We start from the raw sequence: 20,916 nt of genomic DNA, 5'->3' as shown, positions 1-20,916 counted from the left end.
CTTTACAGGCTACTCCTCTGAGAAAAGAAAAGTTATGTACAAGACAAATGAAACCAAAAAGTTGACTTACAGGCTCTCAGCACTATCCACGAGTCTCAAAGCTTAAGATTATCCATCCCTATCTACAGCAAGAGCTCCCTTTCAGAGGAACAAGAATATTTGCTTCACAATAGCTCAAAGGTGTTCAAATCCCTGCAAGATACTAACACTATATTCCATTCATTTTAATGGAAAATAGATGTCCAAATTCCCAAAGACAGCCCTTTTACCATTGGGCCCAAAGAAACAGATTACATGAAAATATCTTTTTATCACAAGAGAAGACAGGAAAAAAAATTCCAATTAAAATTGATGGAATTGATCAAAGAATGAAAACCATCAAGGAACAGACAGGCAAAACAGGGAATAAAAAAAAGGGAAAAGTGCATGAAGTTATCTCATTCCCCTCAAGGAATATTAAAAAAATCTCCCTACAAGAGTAAAAGAAGGTATTTCCAATTTGTTTTCTAACAGCTAGAAAAGTAGATTAAAGACTAGGAAGCATGTTAAAAATTATGGCAAAGACAGACCACAAAGTTGCAAATAAAGCATTGAAAGTTGAATCACTCCATTGTCACAATTAAATGGACAGGAAGCACTCCAGTGTTTTAGTAGCCATAAGCACCCCCAAATTCATGGATTTAAGTTTGAACTGAAGTCCTTTCAGCTCCAAAAATATTCCTAGCCAATACTGCTTGGGCTAAAAAGAATTTCCTATAGCTGAAGTCTTTAAACTTATCACAGACACCTGCATATGTCTGGGAAGAGTTGTTGATTCTGGCATGTAATAAAAAAAACCTACAGTAAAAAAACATGGTTGCTTTGCAGCCTTAACCCCATTCCTCTTCGTGTACCTTCATACTCCAACTCCCTCCTGCTAACTTAGCCTTTCAGTGCTCGGTTGTCTCAAGAGCACTCAAGACTAGATCAAGCCCTGGAAATTTCTGAGTGGAGGTCTGGACCTAAGACCATCCCTGTAGGGACAAGGAAGTACTCAGTGGATGAAGAGCAAACCATCCTACACAGTTACCATCCCACACATTCTCCTGCTGTGGCCAGGCTCTCAACCCACAGAAAGCTTCTTGGGACTTCCCACAGTACCTGGTTAAGTCCTTCTCACTCTTAAAGCAGTGTGCATACCCCCATCTTTGAGAAAATGTTAATAAACAATTTAAATGAAGTGTTACTTGTGAAACCGGTAGCTAGATTTTCACTTAACAGAACTACATCTAAGACCACACAGAAAGTGGCACATAGACACATACTACTTTGCAGCCATGAGAGAATTTGGGGAAAAAAAAAAAGAAAAAAAAGGGCAGGAAAAAAAAAGTGTTAAGCTGTAGAGACCACTAAATATGCCAATGACGAATATGAACAAAAGCAGCACAAATTGTATGGTACTGGTAAGTTACCATATTTCTCTCTTTTCAGCAACTGAAAGCATCTGAGGAACGCTGGCTTTTAGAGAGGTGCTCCTCATGCCCTCCCCTTCAAACACCAAACCAAAACTCACCCGGATGTGATTGATGCGATAGAGCCCCAACAGATAAATCTATAGGTGGCTTGAAAAGCAGAAATACATTTGATCTAAGACATCAGGCCTGCATCTACTGTAACACAAGTTACAGTAGGACTCTCCTCAGCCCCTCACAATGGTCCCAGGGGAGCTATTATTACATTTTGCTGCTGTTGCTTATATCGAGTTTGGCCAAGAGTCCATGAGTCACGATACCTATATTTACAATGTCAGATGCAGAAACAATCCAGTGGCATTTTTCTGTTAGTGCTGACTATTCAGGATCTGCCACTTAGAAATGTTTACATGAAAATAACAAAGAATGGGAACATGTGATGCTTGAAAAATTAGGCTCTAATTTCGATCTGAAAATGAAAAATTTAAACATTCTAAAACTTAATAGGGAAGCAACATGAGTATAATGAATTCTATCCCTTGTAAAAGACAGCAAAAAACATACACTTTTGCCTACCTACTTACATGAGGAATAAGCAATGCTTTCAGGGCCTGGTAAGAGAGATGCTGCTAGTTGATGGAATCATTTGCCATCAGACACTAAAAAGAAAGTAATAAATGAAACGAGTTTTGAACATGAGCTTACAATATTTTATAGGATCTAAAAACTGCCATTAAGTAGTCTGAGTATTCTATAACAAGGGTCTAACAAAAGCTAGCTATCTCACTCAGGTGAGGTAACAGTATAGTGCAGGCATTGTCAAAAATTGTTCAAGAAGTTACGATGAACTCACATCCATCTCAAAAAGTGCAGGCAATTCATTTCTGCAGACCCTTCAAGATGAGATGTTCTTTTAAGTGAAACTACTGAAGCAGAACCCTGATGAGTTTGATGATCCTGAAAGTGAGATGTTTTTAGTGCTATCATTATCATTATTAAAAGTAGCTGCAATGACAATTTAAATCTGTGTTCCAAACCTCCTAGATACTCTTCAACATTAGACACCTTTGTGTCTTGAAGACCCAGAAATAAGCTTACTAGTTGATTATGCGATAAAAAAAGCTCTGCTTAACGAGACAGATGCAACCTTATTTTATCTTAATGATATTGTCTTCAATGGAACACAAAAGGAGCAATTGATAGCAATGATTGAAACATTTCTGTTAGAGACTTGTAAATTCAGCTGTCCACTACAAGAATCTCCAAGTAAAGAAATGGGGAAAAAGAAAAAGTAACAGCATTGAACAGTGACATTAGTGCAGGTTGGCTAGCTGAACATGACAAATGACCTCCTAATGGCCACAAGCATACATACAATGAAATGTGTGTCCTTGCATGCTGCTGTTAATTCTGTACCAAAATGAAAACCACAAATATTGGTGCAGTGTTACCAAAGATACCATCCAAGAACAAAGAGAAAAACATGAGAGAGATGTGTTTACTATTTGGTTAGACAACAAAACCAAAATTGAAACAAGAATGCTTAAAACAATTTCTTCTACTTCTGATATATGACTGCTTAGTGCTGTATTTCAACCACACTGAGTGAAAAAGTAGCAAGCAAACTTTCCCAAAACTGTACTGCAGAGCCTAAAGACAAAAATGACTCCACTATCACCAGCAGCCTGGCTAACTCAAGTGAAAGAGGAAGACTAATGTCCCTGGTTCCCAGAGACACATAGTGTTGCTCTGAGGAACACGTGCCTCTACGTTTCCATCAACATGTGTCTTGAAATTTGCACTGAGAACAAGAAGGACTTTGATCAAAAAATAGCACACATTTTACTCTGCAAGGAACTTTACAGAGGGGTACTAAATTTACAAAAGCAGTCGAGGGAGGTTTCAGAGGGACTTGACAGATTACAGGCTGATGACACTACCGTTACAGCCTCAGTGGAAATGTGGTTTGATCTAATTAACAACAAAGAACTAGAACCACTGAAGAACAAAATTAAAAAATTATTCAAAGACGCTTGGAAGTTTTCCATTTCATAGCCACCAGGACTGATATCAAACACAGACGGATGGGATTAAACCCAGGATAGGATCTCGAAGTTGGGACAGGCACAGAACATATTCCAGATATCTCAAATCTTCTAAGATTAAAAACTGAAGATACATATTTTTGCCCTAAATCTGTAATTACAAAACGGATTTGATTGAACACAATTAATTTAATCATGCAGGTGGAAAATACAGATGTTAAATTAGGGCAGACAAGGCAGCTGAACTTAGAAATGCTGGATTTTAGAACAGATGCATTGCTGTCCAGCCAACTCAGCATCACTTTTTACACATTTTTAGTTTATTCATATTGTTTTGATTGGAACTGTGTAACAGCATAGGTGCTAAAATCAAAGAATCTGGTGAAGTGCACTGATATGCAGAGTTAGATGTAAATCCTCATAGACCTAACTTTTTTTCACAGACTATGGAGACCATGAGGATATTCTTATGTTTTCATTATAGAATCACACGCTTCACATTTTAGATAATGGGTCTTTTTGTGTTTAAGGAATATATATGCTTGTAAAATAAATTGCATCATATACATGCACTGTTTCAGTGAATAAAATACTACATTTGAGTGTTTTGTCTGAGAGGCTTTTGCAGGAATAACCAAAAAAGTCATGCTGGGGAGAAAAATTCAACCCTGATATGCTGGCTGCTGTTTCCACATACAAATTTTCTCTCCACACCCAATAGAGAACACATACCTCAGCTGAACAATTGTGAGCATATGTTAGCTATGCCAATATCCTGTGGAAAGTAACAAAAGGCTTTAACTTATTTTTAACTGAGAGAAGTGCATAACTAAGAAAGTTTGTGCTTTAGAATCTCAAGTCAGATTTGGGATTACTGTATTTCCCTCTTTGGGAAGTTGTATGATTACTAATCTTATAATTAAAAAAGTAAAAGTTAATGAGGAAACATGTTAACGTCAGATGATTTACGTGCCTATTAATATTACAAGTGTATTGGGAAAAAAAAAAGGGGGAAAAGGAAAAACCCATTGTGTAATCCAGTTCTGATGAAATGCCGGACAATTTTGAGACTGATAAAGTGAGTCACTGCCAACTGACTCAGCATGACAACAGGAGTTCATTGTTGCCTTCAGACCGAAAGAAGCAAGCAGCCAGTTGGTTCAAACTGGATTTGTTCTTTCACTAAAATGTGATATTTCCACCATCTTCTTGTTCTCCTTTTGCATCTGCCATCAGACCCTCTAGTGTCTCCAGTACATACTGCATTTATTAAGCCCTGCACTATTCAGCTAGCATCGGATACAACACACATTAAGCCCTCAGATGCAGCATGTTACAAAATTAACTTAAAAGGCTGGAATACAGATCCATTTTTAAGTCCCAGTATATTTATATTTCACATATGGTTTTCGCTAGGCTATTCACAGGGGGGACTATAAAGCATCTCAACATGTGAGGTACTCTTGTAAACTCCACTATGTCCTCAGTTGCACTTACTGTCCTCAGGCATGGGGGATGTTGTACTGCAAGTATTAATACGGATATACGTGCTGCCTGTTACATCCACATCTCCCCCTCCCTGCTCGTAGGTTTGGCAACAGCAGGATGGCTGGATTCAGCTCAAAAACTGGAATTCCTGTTTGTCTCCAAGGCTTTCTAAAGATTGCCTTCTGTCAGTCACTGCAACTTCCCCCGGCACCCTCTGAAGTTAACAAAACAAGGAGAGCTCAGCAGCTCCCACAGGACTCAGGACCCTTCAGAGTCTGGGCAAGGGAACTAAATAAAATATACTGCCTCCATCCTCGAGATCTCTCAGGACTCGAGCTATATGAGAAGGTTATTTGTTTTTTATTTAATATCTTAATAAGGTGGATTTATATTGTTAATACACAGGACGGACCGAGAGGAATGTTCACCTGTTGAATAACATTGTATATAGCATACAGCATGTTACAAAATCTGGTCTGTGGCTCTCTTCCTTCAATACGCTCAAATCTGTCTCATCATTCATTATTTTCTGCTTTTCTCACTAAAGCTGCTTCTCCTAAAGTCTGTCAAAATTCCTTTTTTTTCCAAAAGAGATTATTAGAGTCTTAAAAGTTTACTGATTTAACTGCAGCTTATGAAAGAATCCTGGAAATAAATTATTTTTGAGAAGAAACAAGCAACAAGAAAGGTTCATACTTGTTCAAGCAGCTAAAGTACCCCCGGCCATTATAACTTTTTAAAAAGCGTATTTTGCCAAAAGGAACTATGCCACATCAAAAATTATCATGCCAGAAGAAACTCCTCACAACTGAAGGAGAAGATTGATAATCAACAAATTTGGGCTATATTTATGATACCTTGGCAAGTGACTTTGACTAAGTCAGTCAACATCTCTAAATCTGAGTTTATCCACCAGTGCAAGAGGCTACTAATGCTTTCCTATTTCAGGAGGGTGTTTTAAAGCTTAATTAATTGATGTTCATAAAGAACTCAGATTCTCAGATGAGAGGCATCAGAGAACACCAAAGTATTATTAATCTCAGGTGCCAAAAAATTATCCCTGCTCTTGCATGAAACAGCTCTGAAATATTTGTAATTTCTATGGTAGCAATATCCCCAGTTCAGTTCGCAAATGATGAGAGTTATCCAAATAAAATAAATGTCTGGTCATCAGAGTAAACAAAGACATCATTTTACGAGTCCAATCTAAATTGTAGAGATAATCAATATGAGAATAGCAGTGCCCACAATGAAACCTGTATTAATTATGAAGAGAGTTTATGAAAGAAATTAATCATTATTATGGAGTTCGCTGTAGGAATTTAATAGCACGAGCCAATTCTACATGACTCTTATGATGCTTGAGGTCAAATATGCTGAGTTTGAAATAAACTTTAATCTACTCTGAACTAACTTTGTATAAAAAAAGAAAGCTTCTCATAAGTTCCACAGTACTGCCCAAAATAACAAATCTACTCTACCCCATAAGTGCGTGTGGTCTGATATGCCATCCTGAAAATAGATTCTAATGTCTCTCTTCTCTCTCCTTTTTTTTAAAAAATTGGCGCTATAGGAAAATTATATACACTGATTACAAGAGAATATTAGATATGGGAGATAGCCAATATATTTTTAAGCTTACTTTTTGTTTTTTTCTTAAGTAACCACCCTTCCAAAATAAACATAGCAATGTTTATGGAAATAAAGAAACAAAATTATAACAATTTTAGGTAGCATACCGCAGTCAAATAAATACCATTTTCTAATAAAACAAAGTGGGAGAAACCCTAATAGAACTTAACCCATAGTAACCAAAACAAAAACTCAATAGACTTTTCTGTTCCAAAATCAGAGCTGTTCTTGAGAGCTAAAGATTAATATCCATTGGTCAACTTCAGTGTTAATCAATTAATCCTTTTTGTAAGATTATAAATTCTCAGGGGAGAAGCTATGACTGGAAGTGCTGAAAATGCTCAGTGTTGGCTTAATTCCATCTCCAGTCAAGTCAAGTCCCAGTTGTCTTCAAAGGGAGAAGAGCTAGACTGATGCTGAGAGCTTTTGAAAAGCCTATCCTTTGTATTTATTTGCTTTTGTGAAGTACTTCTTAAAACAAATAAAAGCAGGAAGATGTAAGTAATGAGCCCATCCTACCTCTGAGGTCCACACATAGCAAGAACTCCATGGGTCAGCAGTGGACAGAGAATTCTTGCGGGGGTGTGTGTGTGTGTGTTCTTGTTTGGGGTACTTCTGAGCATGTGCATGTTTGTGAGGGGAAGGAAGGTAAGCCATTGGGATGCAGCCAAGTCAAAAAGGCTGGTGACCCCTACAAGTGCAGAGAGAGGTGCAGCAGAAAGAGTATCTTGCTTTTGCAAAATATGGGATTAGCCATTTTGGAGACTACTACTAATGTATGTGAAGCTTACAATACTGTCAGTAACAATTAGGTGTGGAAAAGGAAGAATGAACCCTTAAAATTTTACAAGAACAAACGGTCTCCAATTAAAATAGTCCAAAAGAGCTCAGTGTGAGTATTTCTCTGAGCATCCTTTGTTGATGCCGTAGGATTTCTTTGTAGTTGTACAATTCTGCAAGCTAAAATTCTCTTGGCAACTACAGACTTCCTTACTTCTGATCTCATCACACACAGATGGCTCAGGCTTGTAAAATATTATTAGGGGACATGTTGGAGTGGCCTGAACATGGGTCACTCCAGCAGCGTAATCTCACTCTAACAATTTCTCTGGACTTGTATAACCTTGAGTTCTGCCATTGTTTCCCAAACTGCAAAATGGGAAGAGAGTCTACCTCCTCACGAAGCGATGAGAACGTGTGAGTTAATACACTTACAACTCTATAAAAAAAGGAAAAGTGTTACTGCTATTTGGGGAGAGTAAGATAGGGTCATGTGGGCTTCAGTTTTATTCTCTTCTCTGAAACAAGCACCGACACAGGTATAAATAGTGCCTGCAGAAAAGCAAGGGGTGAACGTCTGCTCATTTTTTTAAGCAATTTGTAGTTTTTGCATGTAAAGTCTGTTTAGAAGAGATTTGAATAGTTTAATAATTAAACCAAAAATCTTTAGTTCTAAAAGTATTAACATTTACCAGAGTAGATTTTTTTTCAGTGGAGTCAAACTCACAGTATTTACCCACCAGTTCTGGTTTTCATAACAAGACTGTGGTTTTTATTTTGATCATTGGTTAATTTATTGCTGCAGCACATCATTTTGCTTTTCTTTTGGAGGTTCTGAGGAAAAGTAATTCTTTACAGACACTGTTCAGATGGTATTTTTCAATTAAAAACACTTAAAGCAGAAAGGAACGGTTGTCTGGTGGAGGACTGAAGATCAGAGTTCAATGCTTGGCTCTACAATAGACTCCCTGGGGAAATTTTCAAAGGCACAAATGGCAGGTTGGCACATCACTCCCATGCTTGCTTTAGTGGGAGTTAGTTGCCTCTGAAAACCTCTCTTTCCTTGCCCTGGATTATCCCGATCAAGTCACTAAATCTTTCTGTGTCTTGGTCTGCAACCCCTATAGTGGTAATTCTAGTATTTTGTTCCCTCACCTTTTGCCTGACTTGCCTATTTAACTATAAGCTTCCTGAGACAGTGCCTCTGTTTTACAGTATGTAAAATACCCCACCACCAGTGGATGGGGCACTGATCTCATCTGGGACTCCTAGTCTCTGTTAGAATACATATATGCAAATAACATTAATACTAATTGGGAATCTGGAGAGTATTAATTTAAACCATTTTCCCAAAGTTCAGGTTATCATGCTTTGCAGGAGCAGTACTGCATTGGTAGAAAGTGCCAGATTACTAGCCTAAGAGAATGGCATCCACAGAACAGGTGCAGGACAGCAGGATGGGGTAAATGTCTCCCACATGGCACCAGGAAGATGACCCATTCATTGAAAAGGGGGATTACTAACCCTCTTCATCTCAACCTCTGATTTCTGGTAACTTCACTTTAGGCCAACCTTGTAACTAAAATAGTTCTGTCTTACTTATCTTGCAAGTCAGGACAAGGGAAGACATTTTTTATTTTCAAACCATAAATGTAGAATTCTCAAAAACATGACATGTGGAATTACTTAAAGGGCTAGAATGACAATATAGTGAATAAATGTGCATGAGAAGTAAATTCAAGGAAATATTGATCTGTATTTGTTTATTCAAAAAGTGGAGTGCCCCACAGAATTATTCAAATAAAACTGGCAATTATTTTTTCTACTCAAATGAACTTAAATGTGGTGTGACCAGAAGTGAAGATAAAAACCAATTCATATTCCACATGCACTCATTAATTACCTACTACCCTACCAGGAATTAGCAAGTTTGCCAAATGAGGATAAGGCTCATTATATTCCATAACACCACCACAAAGTGATGACGTCTTTCAGATACCCACTAGTAGTTAAACTAGGCTTTTTACTTTTGTCCTATTGCATAAATTATTCTCTAAGCCATTCATCTTTCTCAACGATCTCTTTATAGCTATAACCAAGATCCTAAGTTCTGTGGGCAAAATTTTTTCCTCAAGTTAACTCAGCTAAAGCCAGGAGCATTACAGTAGGAATTATTTTTGATATAATATATTCATAAGACTAACGCATATCTTTATGTGCTAGGCATATCTTCTGTTTCTTTCTGCATCATCCAGTTTGTATTATCTATGCAATCAGCCCAGTATGCAACACAAGACAGAATTCCTACAGCAGATGTAAATAATTCAAGAAAGTTTGTAACTCCTCAGGGAGATTTACTCACTGATCACCTGTTCACAGAGTTTAGAGATGTCAGAGGAGGTCCAGGATTATTATACACTAACAATGGGAAAGGTTATAAAAAAATATCAGTATTATTACAGGATAGAACTGAAACTGGCTTTGATTTTGGATAAACTAACAAACTTCAAAGGGATTGGTCTAAATCTGCCAGTGGAGGAATGTTGTTTGATTGCATCATGTACTGGGATGCTGCTGCAGTTGGATCCAGAAAGAATGACGCATCACAGTCTGACATGGCTCTGATAATAGATAAGTAAACCATAGGACTGCCAAATGAAGAGGTAAAAAAAAAATCCCAACAAAAACAAAAAAGCTGATAAAGCAAATTACACCAACAGAATTTGCAGTGCAACACAAACAAAAGAAACCCAAACAAAAACCATTCCTATTACTGATGGGACGCCCCTGTGTCCCACATGGCATCATTGCAAAGGGATTGTACAGAGAGTGAGAAAGACACAAGCACAGAGTTCTGTAGGAACAGCAGCCCCGGCTGACAACCACCATTTTCCAATGGAGAAACCTTGTCCTACTGGCCACCTGTCTCCATTTCCATTCTACTGATCCACTAAATCAATCACAACTTAAGGTAGGTTCACAACCATGGGTGACAAAACCCCAACCTTTTCTGTTTGAGACAACCCTTGTATTTTCCTCCCAAAGGCAAAGTATGCTAAGGACATTCTTTATATGTCCGGAGGCCAACAGACTGTCACTTTCTTTACACAGTGTACCACATATATCTAGGACATAGAAAGGATTATTTAAAACTCTAAAGGAGACATTTATACCCAGTACATTTCCAAAATAAGGATGGCAAGTTGCTGAAATAACTTATTTAAAACTTTTTCTCAAGTACAGAGTGATAGAAATAGAGTAAAATCATCTAGAAGGGGTTGGAAACACTTTCTCATGAAGTCTTAAACACCACTTCCAGTGACATTAACTTGAGCTACATGTCCCATCGGAGAGCAAGTGTCAGCAAGTAAATGCATTAGTTAAAGCTTAATAGTAGTTTGGTGTTCAATATCCTGAAATATTTAATATGTTTTTTCCCAAAGTAAACTGTTATTCAGTTTTAATGAAGACATTAACCTGCTTGATTTGGAAGCTCCTGTGGGAAGTCAGTCTAAAACACTGTCACAAGAGGTAGGCAGAAGTAACAAGAGCTGTGACAGGAAATCAAGCACATTTTAAATGTTAAAAAAGCAGCCAGAAAATGAGTCTCAATATGCTCTTGTTTTCTTTTAGTTTTGTTTATTTTTTGGTAATATGATTTCTGCCCTTTAAAAGATGCCAATTAAGGCTGGTTATAACGTAGTCTGCACGTAACTCTGAGTATTGAAATCTATGTGAGTTTTCACCAACTATTTTGTAAACAAGAAGTGGTAGAATACAGAGTAAAAAAAAAAAGTTTGGGTTGGATTCTGAACTTCAAGACACTTTTCAGTTTCCAGCGTTGTAGGATGACAGCTTTAAACTGGAATCCACTGTTACACTTTTAGTCACAGTTTGAATTTTCCAGACTGACTTTGGATACAGTCTACATTTCATGGGAACAGCCGGTCTCTGCGTTTTCAGCTCGAAATGATAGTGATATAACAAGATGAGCAAAAATGGTGAGACCCCAAGCAATTAAGGTGGGTGTGTACTCTTCCTGTAATGCATATTGGTGGTTTGACAAGGGAGACAGGCTGGCTGCTTTGTTTCACAGTAGCTGCGTTTAGTTCATGCTGTCAAGCGTGGATTCTGACACTTAACAGTATTAATATTGCTATTTCTATTGATATAATTAGCACTTCTATAAATAATAGCTAAAGCTGCCATAGCTAAGTATATTATTGCAATCAGCACCATCAGGCCCTTCTTCGTTACACGCCCTCCTGGAAATACAAACTGATTGATCTCAACAAGAAGACAGCCACTGAGCAACACTGTTGATTCTAGCAGCCCAGCTAAGAGCAGTTACCACCACGTAGAAGACTCTCCTAAACAACTAGTTTGTATGTGTGAGACTAAAGTTTCTCACCAGTCTTGCACCTGCCAATGTCTGAATGCTATAAATAGGGACTCTTCTTTTCAGCCACATGATAAAAAAAAAACCCTCGCATTGAGTTCAGTGGGTGTTATTCATACGCTACAATGGGGGAGAAGGCCTACGAATGTTTTGGAGAGAAACTGGACCCAACCTTTAAATTCCAACTAAATAGCACAAAGATTTTATTTACTTTACAGCTATGAAACAGGAAATTGCTTCACAAAACAGATATTGCTGCTTCTAGAGAAGAATAGCAGCACCTGCTATTTCAATCCCTAATGTTATTCTGTTACGCATAAAAATACTGATGAACGGCAACTTTTCTATTGGCCCAAACACCAAACTTCAGGCACTCCCAATCTGTTTCAAAGAACTTTGCCCGTTTCACTATACTGAAAAGCTGTAACTTCTACACAAGTTTTGAGGGTGTTCAGCATCTAACTTGAGGTATTCTGCTTAACGACTGCAACTTACAACTAGCATCAGCGCGAGAGGGAAATGTACAGAACTAGTAGTGGTGGTGGTGGAAAGAAAGCCTCAGGGTCTCAAAAGATGCATGCAAAAATGTAATCAGTTAAAAGTTATCACCAGTTTTTGAAATAGTGGGTATTTTCTGCTTTCTTCATATTCCATAAAGTGATGTGAGTAAACACCACACAAAGATTTTCTGTTTACAGTGTCAGGAAATATAAAGTGTTACATATAAGAAGAGCAGCCTAGATTTCTGACCATAGTTTGTCACAAAAATGCTTTAAAAGTTCTAAGCTCTTAAGCTTTAGTCAAATGGATGTGCTAAAGGTCATATGGGGAACTAAGTCATTTGTGTGTATAATTAGTATTGGGTGTGAGACATACACATTTTTGAATCCTGTAAGTTCTTCCAGAAACACTACTTGCTAGCCGTGGTACTTGAAAACTTAACAGTAAAGAAGATACCACAATTCCAAAGAAGCTTTGAACTGCTGTACTAATACAGCTCACTTTGTATGAGGCCAAAGGACTCACACAGCACTGTGTCTTTCAGTAGTATCAATGCCAAAATCATTCCTGTATAATTCCACTGATGTCACTTCAGTTATTTGAGAGGAAATTCATGTCTAAGCCACGTTCTGTTTTCTGATGAAAACCCAGAATAACTACACCAAAGTTTATAAAGCTACTGACATTGGCATTTATTGTCAAACCAAATAGCCAATGGAGTAACTGGCACCTACCATTTGAAATTATTACTTGGGATATTATACATAACCATAACAGCAGCATTTCGGAATTCTCCGTGTACATACCTTTGGAAATATTTGTGATGACAGCACATGATATTATTCCCATTATACAGATAGGAAACAAAGACTGAGCAATTTTCCCTAAAGACAAATATGCTATTCATGGCAGAGCACAGAGCTTCATGAGTCCCAAGTCTTAAGCCCGGAACCAAAACCAGTAAACAAGTACTCAGTCATCAGTATGCTTTCATGAAAATATAAGAAGCAATAACTGGGTTGGACCCCCCATATCTGATGAAAAAAATAAGATGAAGGAATAATTATTTCTTTGAATAAATAGCAAAAGAATCAGACTCAGAATTTTGCTGGTATTATGAGAAAATCTGATTACAAAGTGTTGTATCTCGGTGCTCCTGAAGGCACCTTTCATGAATACCTGGGAAAACCAGTAGAATCTGATATCCACTGGTATTGGTAAGTGCAAAATAATCTACATCCTGAAATCTTTTTTTGTTCTGCCCACCCTGCTCAGGCCACAAAGTATGGGACTTCACAAAGCAATACAGACCTTCCAAAATCACCTTTGGTTGTGAAAACTTGTCAGTAGCAACTATTTTCTTTTGCTTCAGAAATGCCCAGCGATTCATCTCAGTGTATACTGCTCATGAAAACTGAAGAACTGAATTTTGTTTTGTTTGTGTGGCTCTGATACACAAGATCAAGGGTCAGCATGACTATGGAAGGGTAAACAAAGTTTACTAAAAGCTGCCAATTTGAGATGCTATATTGTTTTTGTTTTGCTTTTCAATACCGTAATGATTTGTGCACACTTTCTGCAGTAGCTGGCCTCTTCAGAGAGCTTAAACTGCTGGTAGGATTTCTTGGGCTACTATGTATGCAATTACAGATGAATTCTGCTTACTTAATGTTAATTTGGTACTTGGAACAAATTAAAAATAATTCTTTTCCCCCATATCATCTTCTACATTAATATCTGCAGTCACTGTGGAATCTTAATGAGCTAAATTTTGTAAGTTCTGTCCATACTTGGCTACAAGACAGCCTTTTCCTTCATGATACACATGCAATCATTTGGGAACAGTTTGCAAATCTAAAATCCCACCTCGCTTGAAGGGATTTACAGCCTCACATGACAAACTACACTGAATAATACTGAGGCCCTGTGAAAAATAAACAAAAAGAACACATTTATTTTCTAATACCAAGATGGAAATAGTAAGACTTGAGGGCCACCTGGAATTTGACCAAGGTTACCCAGCAAGGATCAAATCCTATTTGTCTTAGGCAGGCAGTCCTGCTGAAATCAAATAAGCCTACAGCACAGATCAGTATACCAGGGCTGTGGTTTAACCTCTGAGGCATGCTATAAATCCTGTGCCATAAAATAGGTGCTACGGATTAATTTCTAATCCCAAATTATAACTCCTCATTGAAGAGCTGAAAACCCAATTCCCCTCACAGATTTAAATAACAAGGATAGAACCATGCTGAGATCTTTTAAGACTTTACTTTTAAAATATTGAACAAAATATTTTCCAGGACGCTCAGTTAGTGCAGTGACAATTAAACCACAGTTTGAGGTAAGAGAACAAATCATACACTATGACATAGCATCTTTTTGTTTTAATCTGCCTGCATATCTAGTCACTAATTTACCCAATAAATTAATTCCACAAGTGGCTCTCCGAGTCATCAGTTTGAATTATCAAGTTTCTGCTGTATTTCCAAAACAATGCCAGGCATGCATGTGCGTAGGAGCAATGGGACAATGAAGCCAATAGGTGCAGCTGTGGCTGGGGAGGCAGAAGGTCTGTTCAAACTCTGTTACTGACTGCTCTTTGACATTGGGAAGTCATTTCAGTGCTGTTTAATTCAGGGTCTTTCTAGCATATAATAGTTTAGCAATGAAGTAGCTCCCCAAACATTTGGAAGGCAAAGACAAGCCTTCATGAACTTTATGAAATCTTCTTTTCCCCTCAAAATCAGAAACACGGGGGGGGGGGGGGTGCGCGCCTGCGTGCGCACCGGTCTGTTTGGATTTGTTGCCTTTGTATCTTCCCCATGCGTAAACCAGAAGAAAATTCAACCTTCACAAAGCATCTTTTTGCAAGTACAGGTGAAAGACAACCTCTGTAAATTCAGACTATTGAATGAGCTAGCTGGTATTGTGTACATCTGGCATCGCTGCTGCACAGGATCTCAACTGCTCCCCTCTTTAGTCTGAATGCTAGCAACCCTGATTTTAAAGCAGGGGGCTTAGGATTCCATTCCTAACATTACAACGTAGTAACAGCAACCATGAAATCCTTGGCCAGAAGGATTTTCTTTTTTGTGTGCTAACACAACAAACAAGCTATGTTTTAAGACTTATAAATTATTTCACTTTGGAAGACGCAAGGCATCCATATCTTCAACCACCTAGTCACAGATTCTACATGCTATCAGAAAGTTTTCTTCTGCTAGAAATGAGGATTTTTTTTAAACACCTACAGATTAAATGATGAGATTTAAAATAATGCTAAAATCTTCTGTAATGTTCTTCCTGCATTACAAATGGACTATTAAATCAGTGAAGTGCCAATCAAATGCTTTTGTACTTTGAAAGAAAGGTTTAAATAACAAAAGCAGTTTTTCAGGCCTCTCTCTCCCTCAGTAGTCAGTGTCACCTATGCGCTAATTACAACATATTTACTCTCTTTTCCAGTAAGATCACAATTGAATAGATTTTTCAGAACATGATTTTTAAGAAAAGTTGCAATCAGAGCCTCATGGATTCTGGCTCTTATTAATCCAGTTTGTCTAAGAAAAATACAATGTTGTGCAGTAAACTTCAAGATATATGACAGGATTGAATAATAGCAGCTCTGGATTTGGTCCCCAGCTTTAAAAATCAACTCACTGCATGACCTCGGGTGAACCATTAATTAACTAGGGCCAAATCCTCTGTGGACTAAACACAATGGAACTAGCCAGTTTGTACAAGCCAAAGATCTGGCCCCAAGTTTCCAGAAGTTTTGATTTGGGCTGGCCAAATACTGGAATTTTCGTCCTATGAAAAAATGTTCAGTTGTGTTTCAGGGTAAGAAATAAAGCTCTCTCATCCTTTGTGGAATAAAAAAATCCAAGCAGTTCCTTTAAAGGGGGGGAAAAAAAAACCCCAAGGTAAAAAGTGGAGGTCTCTCAGGGGAAGGTTTTGTTAACTGTGCTTGCTCCCCATAAGCAGAAAGTGGAATTGACAGCAGTCTTCAAGGCAGGTAGCCATGAACCATCACTTTAATTTTCTGGTCAGAAAAATCTAACTTTTTTTTCCAGTAAAACTGGAACTGTCCTGCAGAAAACTGCAACTTCACAAATACCACATTTTCCACTGGGGTGGGAAGAATCCTCCCAGTCAGCTCTAATATTGTGTACTCATAGCATCTACTGAAGACAGCCTAGCTCCTAGAAGAGTTTTTGCCTCTGAGGATTTATTCATGTAAGAGAAGGATGACACTACATTCCTACCATAGATTTATTTTTGTCTTGAGTTACTCTTTCTTGCAAAGCACCCTAAGATTCACAATGCTATATGATACTGCATTTCTATAACATGAGCCCCATAATTTCAAAGACATCATTTCTATATGAGAGTGCATTCCAGGCATTCAGAAAGACCCAAAAAGATGTTCAGATTTCAGGACTGTTATACAATTGTAAATAATCACAGATTTTATGGAGATACTTTTTCCTCCTAAATAATTACTTTGATCCAAGAACCTAGCTAGCTTCAGGCTTTGTATATTAATTCATTTTACTAGACCATGACTCTTACTTTCTTACAATTTCTCGTCTGCCGTTCAGCAAAGAGAACTACAAAACTGACAAGAGAGCATTTAACCTGAAAAATACTTACTCGGCTACAAAAGGAAGCCAAGTCTGGATAACATGACTGCCAGTGAGGCAGCCCGTTTTCTAGTTCTCTTGCTGCAACGACCAGCAAAATCACTTTACCTCTGTACTCCGATTTATAAATTTGAGAACACTCCCTATTGACACGGCTAAAGAAACCTGGGTATGAGACCCTGCCATCTTGGCATAAACAGATGTCTGGCACTGGAAGGACAAGCGACTGATTGCTTTTAAAGCCACTGTTGGATCCGTGATATAAAGTATCCCGATGGCTCGCTCAGGTAGAAACGCGCTGCCAACCTCTGCGAGGATCAACGTGCATATTTTCTCCATGAGCCCGAAAGGACGGCATAAAAAAGCAGCTGAGCTCATCGGTGTCGGCGATCAACTCCTCCCAAGCCCGGCTCTCCCCCGCCACCCAACCGCCCGCCCGCCCCCTCATCCCGCCGCCGACGGACGACGCGGTACCCGCCGCCCCGCAGCAGCCAGCGCCGCGGCCGCGCCAAGCACCTTGCGCATCCCCCAACCCCCCCGCCTCCCTCTCGGGGGCTGCCACCGAGCTGCCCCCTGTCCCGGCAGACGCGGCCCTCGCCTTGCCGTCGCGCCGTTCACAAAAGGGCGCTGGCAACTTTTCCCAGCGCCCCGGCCAGCGGCCCTTCCGCGGGGGGGAGAGAGAAGGAGGAGCGGGGGAGGGGGGGGAAGTTGGTGCCAACTCTTCCTCCGGCCGCACGCACCCTCAAGGGAGCGGCGCTGCGGAGTGGCCCGGCCAGCTCGGAAACTTTTTCGGGACAGGAAAAAGCTCCGCGGAGCGGCGGGAGGTGTGCGTGCGGGGAGGCGGCGGGTACGGGCTCTCCCTCCGGACCCCGGCAGGACGCGTGAGGAGCGAGGCGCGGCAGCCCCCTGGCGCGCGCCCAGCACCTCAGGACAACAGTTGTGACCCAACGACTCGCGCGCGCGCCGGGCAAACCGCTGCGCCCGGTCCCGTGCCCCCGGGCGCCCTGGCGCCCCGACAAAGCCGCCTCGCGCACCCCCCCGCCGCCAGCCCGCCCGCCTCACGGTACGGACCCGCTGGCCCACCCTCTGGTAGGCGGTGCCCCCCGGCGGCCCCGCCCCTAACCCCCCGCTGACCCCGGAAACGCGGTACCTCTCTCATCTTCTCCCTTCCCTTCGCGCAGCAGCTCGACACTTTCACAAGCAGCCGCCGCCGCCTCGCCGGCCCCCTCATTGGCCCCCGGCCCCCCCGCCCCGCCGCCTTGCCGCCATTGGCTCACAGCGCCGCCACTCCCGGGCGAGCCTCGCCCCCCCCGCCGCTGCCTAGGCCCGCCCCCTTCTTCGCGACTCATTGCTAATTTTCTATTGGTGAAGCCGCGCTCCCCGGCCCGCTACGCGCCCCTCCTATTGGAAGGCGCGAGTATTGGTCAAACGGATGACGCCTGTCATTGGCCTGCATTTAGAACGATAACGGCCGCCTTCGCCCGTCTAGAGCTCTGACTGGTTCTACAGAGGTGTCACTCTCTCCGGCAGGTAGGTATCGATTGGCCGCCGCGAGCGCCTCCGCCCCCAAGCAGCAGGTTAGGTTGCGCGCCCTCCTCCCCCCCCCGCCTTCTACGCATTTCTATTTCCCACTTTATTTATTTATTTTCTCCATAAACTTAAATGACCCCGGAGGGGCGGGGGCAAGGCGGGGCCTGGTGGGCCCAGGCGACCAATGGAAAAGACGGAGCGGGGCGGAGCTATCAAACGCCCGGGCCAACGGGAGCGCAGCAGACAGGCCGCGCTTGGCTTGCCGCCGGCCAATCGAGCGGTCCCCTCCGCCCCCGCCCGGTGCAAGTGGCGGATCCTTGCCCGGACGCGGGGCCGGGCCAACGGCCGCGGGGGGTGGCGGTGCCCCGGCGGGGTGGCTGGGAACGGCCGGCCGGGGGCAGGGAGGGCAGCCAGGGCGCTGCTCGCTCGCCTCACGCAGCGGCGGCGCCGGCCGGCCGGCCCGGCCCCAACCCCGGCCCGGGTGTGGGAGGAAGGGACACATAATCGTTTCCTTCCTCACAACGAGGCGAGCGGCACGCAGGGGCCGGGGGAGGTGAGCTCATCCCACTCGTACCACGCTTTCTGTGGCGTTTCCTCGGCCTCGTGCGCCCGAAGGAAGCTTTCCAGCGGCCGCCGCGGATTTTGTGGGCTTGCCCTGGCTTCGTAACACCAGCAGCCCTCGTTACGTAGCCATTCTGAGGCGGCGGGTCTCGGCTTTTCAGCCCGGGAAGCGGGGTGAAGTCATTTTCCCAAGAGCATCCTGGTCTTTGCCCTGGACTAGGGACTCCTCGCCTCAGTGCTGGGCTCTAGCGAACCTCTGTCTTTAGGGTGGGGGCACAGACCCCCCTCAGAAGAAGGTTATTTTCACAGTTAAAGGAATCATTTGTACGTGTTGGGTTTGCAACCAGGTCCAAAGCGAGCTGACCGTGAGGATTCTCTTTTTGAGACACCTTTGTCACAAGGCTTCGTTTGTTCTCGGGAAGGGACCTGAGGGCAGTTGGCTGTATCAGTCTCCATCCCTCCTCATCAAAATGAAAGCCAAGACCTTCCTTAGTGTCCTTACCATGAATATATTTACAAAGTTTTTATAATCCTTACCACCTTTTCTGCTTTTTTCTTTTGTCAGTGTTTATAATCCTGCATGCTTGCACTCTTCTTTCAGAACTCTATTTATCTGACCTATCTTCCTCTTTCTGCTTGATTCCTTTTTGTTTCAGGTCAAATAAAACTGATGCTTTAGACAAATTTGTCTCTTACTATACTTACTTTTTTTTCCTGCACAGTAAGTTAGCTTAGATTTGGTGGTTGCCGTTCCTTTCAAAAACCCTGAGCTTCCTACCTCCTTTTTCTCTGACGGACTACTCCTATGTGATCCAACATAATAATTCTCCAGTTTCCTCATTCGAGCAGTCAGTTATGTTTGCCATTCTCTGTCCTTCCCTTTGCATGGATCACCAATCTAAAGTTATGATCCTAGCCAAATATTTTCTCTCACATTCATATCACAAGTAGTTTATATCTGTCTGTTGGAGCCACATGAGGAAGAGCTCCCATTCCAGTTGGTTCTTCCATGTCAGTTTGTCACCAGCATTTTCCAGGAAATGCCCCTTGTTGGGGCCCTTCCTGTACAACTGAGTCATAGAACCATAGAATGGTTTGGGTTAGAAGGGACCTTAAAGACCATCTAGTTCCAACCCACCTGCCATGGGCAGGGACACCCTCCACTAGACCAGGTTGCCCAAAGCCCCATCTAACCTGGCCTTGAACACTTCCAGCAAGGGGGCATCCACAGCATCTCTGGGCAACCTGTTCCAGTGTCTCACCACCCTCATAGTAAAGAATTTTTTCCTAATATCTAGTCTAAATCTACCCTCCTTCAGCTTAAGGCCATTACCTCTTGTCCTATCACTACATGCCCTTGTAAACAGTCCCTCTCCAGCTTTCTTGTAGTACTTTCAGGTACTCCCTGGAGCCTTCTCCAGGCTGAACAACCCCAACTCTCCTACCCTGTCTTCACAGGAGAGGTGCTCCAGCCCTCTGATCATCTTTGTGGCCCTCCTCCAACAGTTCCATGTCTCTCTTGTACTGGGGCCCCCAGAGCTGGACGCAGTACTCCAGGTGGGGTCTCACCAGAGCAGAGTAGAGGGGCAGGATCACCTCCCTCGACCTGCTGGTCACACTTCTTTTGATGTGGCCCTGGATATGGTTGGCTTTCTGGGCTTCAACCACACATTGTCATCAGTCTCCCATTGCCATCAGCTTGGGCAATTCTGCTAGCTGCCTACAGAAAACTCCTCTGTCTTGTTGAGTTGGGTTTTGTAGCAGACCCTTACTGGGAGAGCGCCTAGCTTCTTTCCTCCTTTCATCATTCGCAGGGGCTTCTAGCAGCTCTCCCTCCTTTAGCACCTTTGATTTCAGAAATAGTGTATAATAAACAAGGCCAT

The 20,916-nt window shown here is 41.7% G+C and overlaps 1 protein-coding gene across 2 annotated transcripts in view; it reads right to left on the bottom strand.

Moving 5' to 3' along the window:
* Nucleotides 1-18,171, bottom strand: part of ZBTB20 (zinc finger and BTB domain containing 20) — a 488,423-nt gene extending 470,252 nt beyond the window's left edge. For both annotated transcript variants that reach the window (XM_054803829.1, XM_054803837.1), the window contains exon 1: nucleotides 18,093-18,171. The gene's annotated coding sequence lies outside the window, so the exon portion shown is untranslated. The remainder of the gene's footprint in view (nucleotides 1-18,092) is intronic.
* Nucleotides 18,172-20,916: the final 2,745 nt, after the last annotated feature.

Source organism: Grus americana, chromosome 1, assembly GCF_028858705.1.
Source record: "Grus americana isolate bGruAme1 chromosome 1, bGruAme1.mat, whole genome shotgun sequence".
Lineage (NCBI taxonomy): Eukaryota > Metazoa > Chordata > Aves > Gruiformes > Gruidae > Grus > Grus americana.
This window is presented reverse-complemented; position numbering and strand designations above follow the sequence as displayed.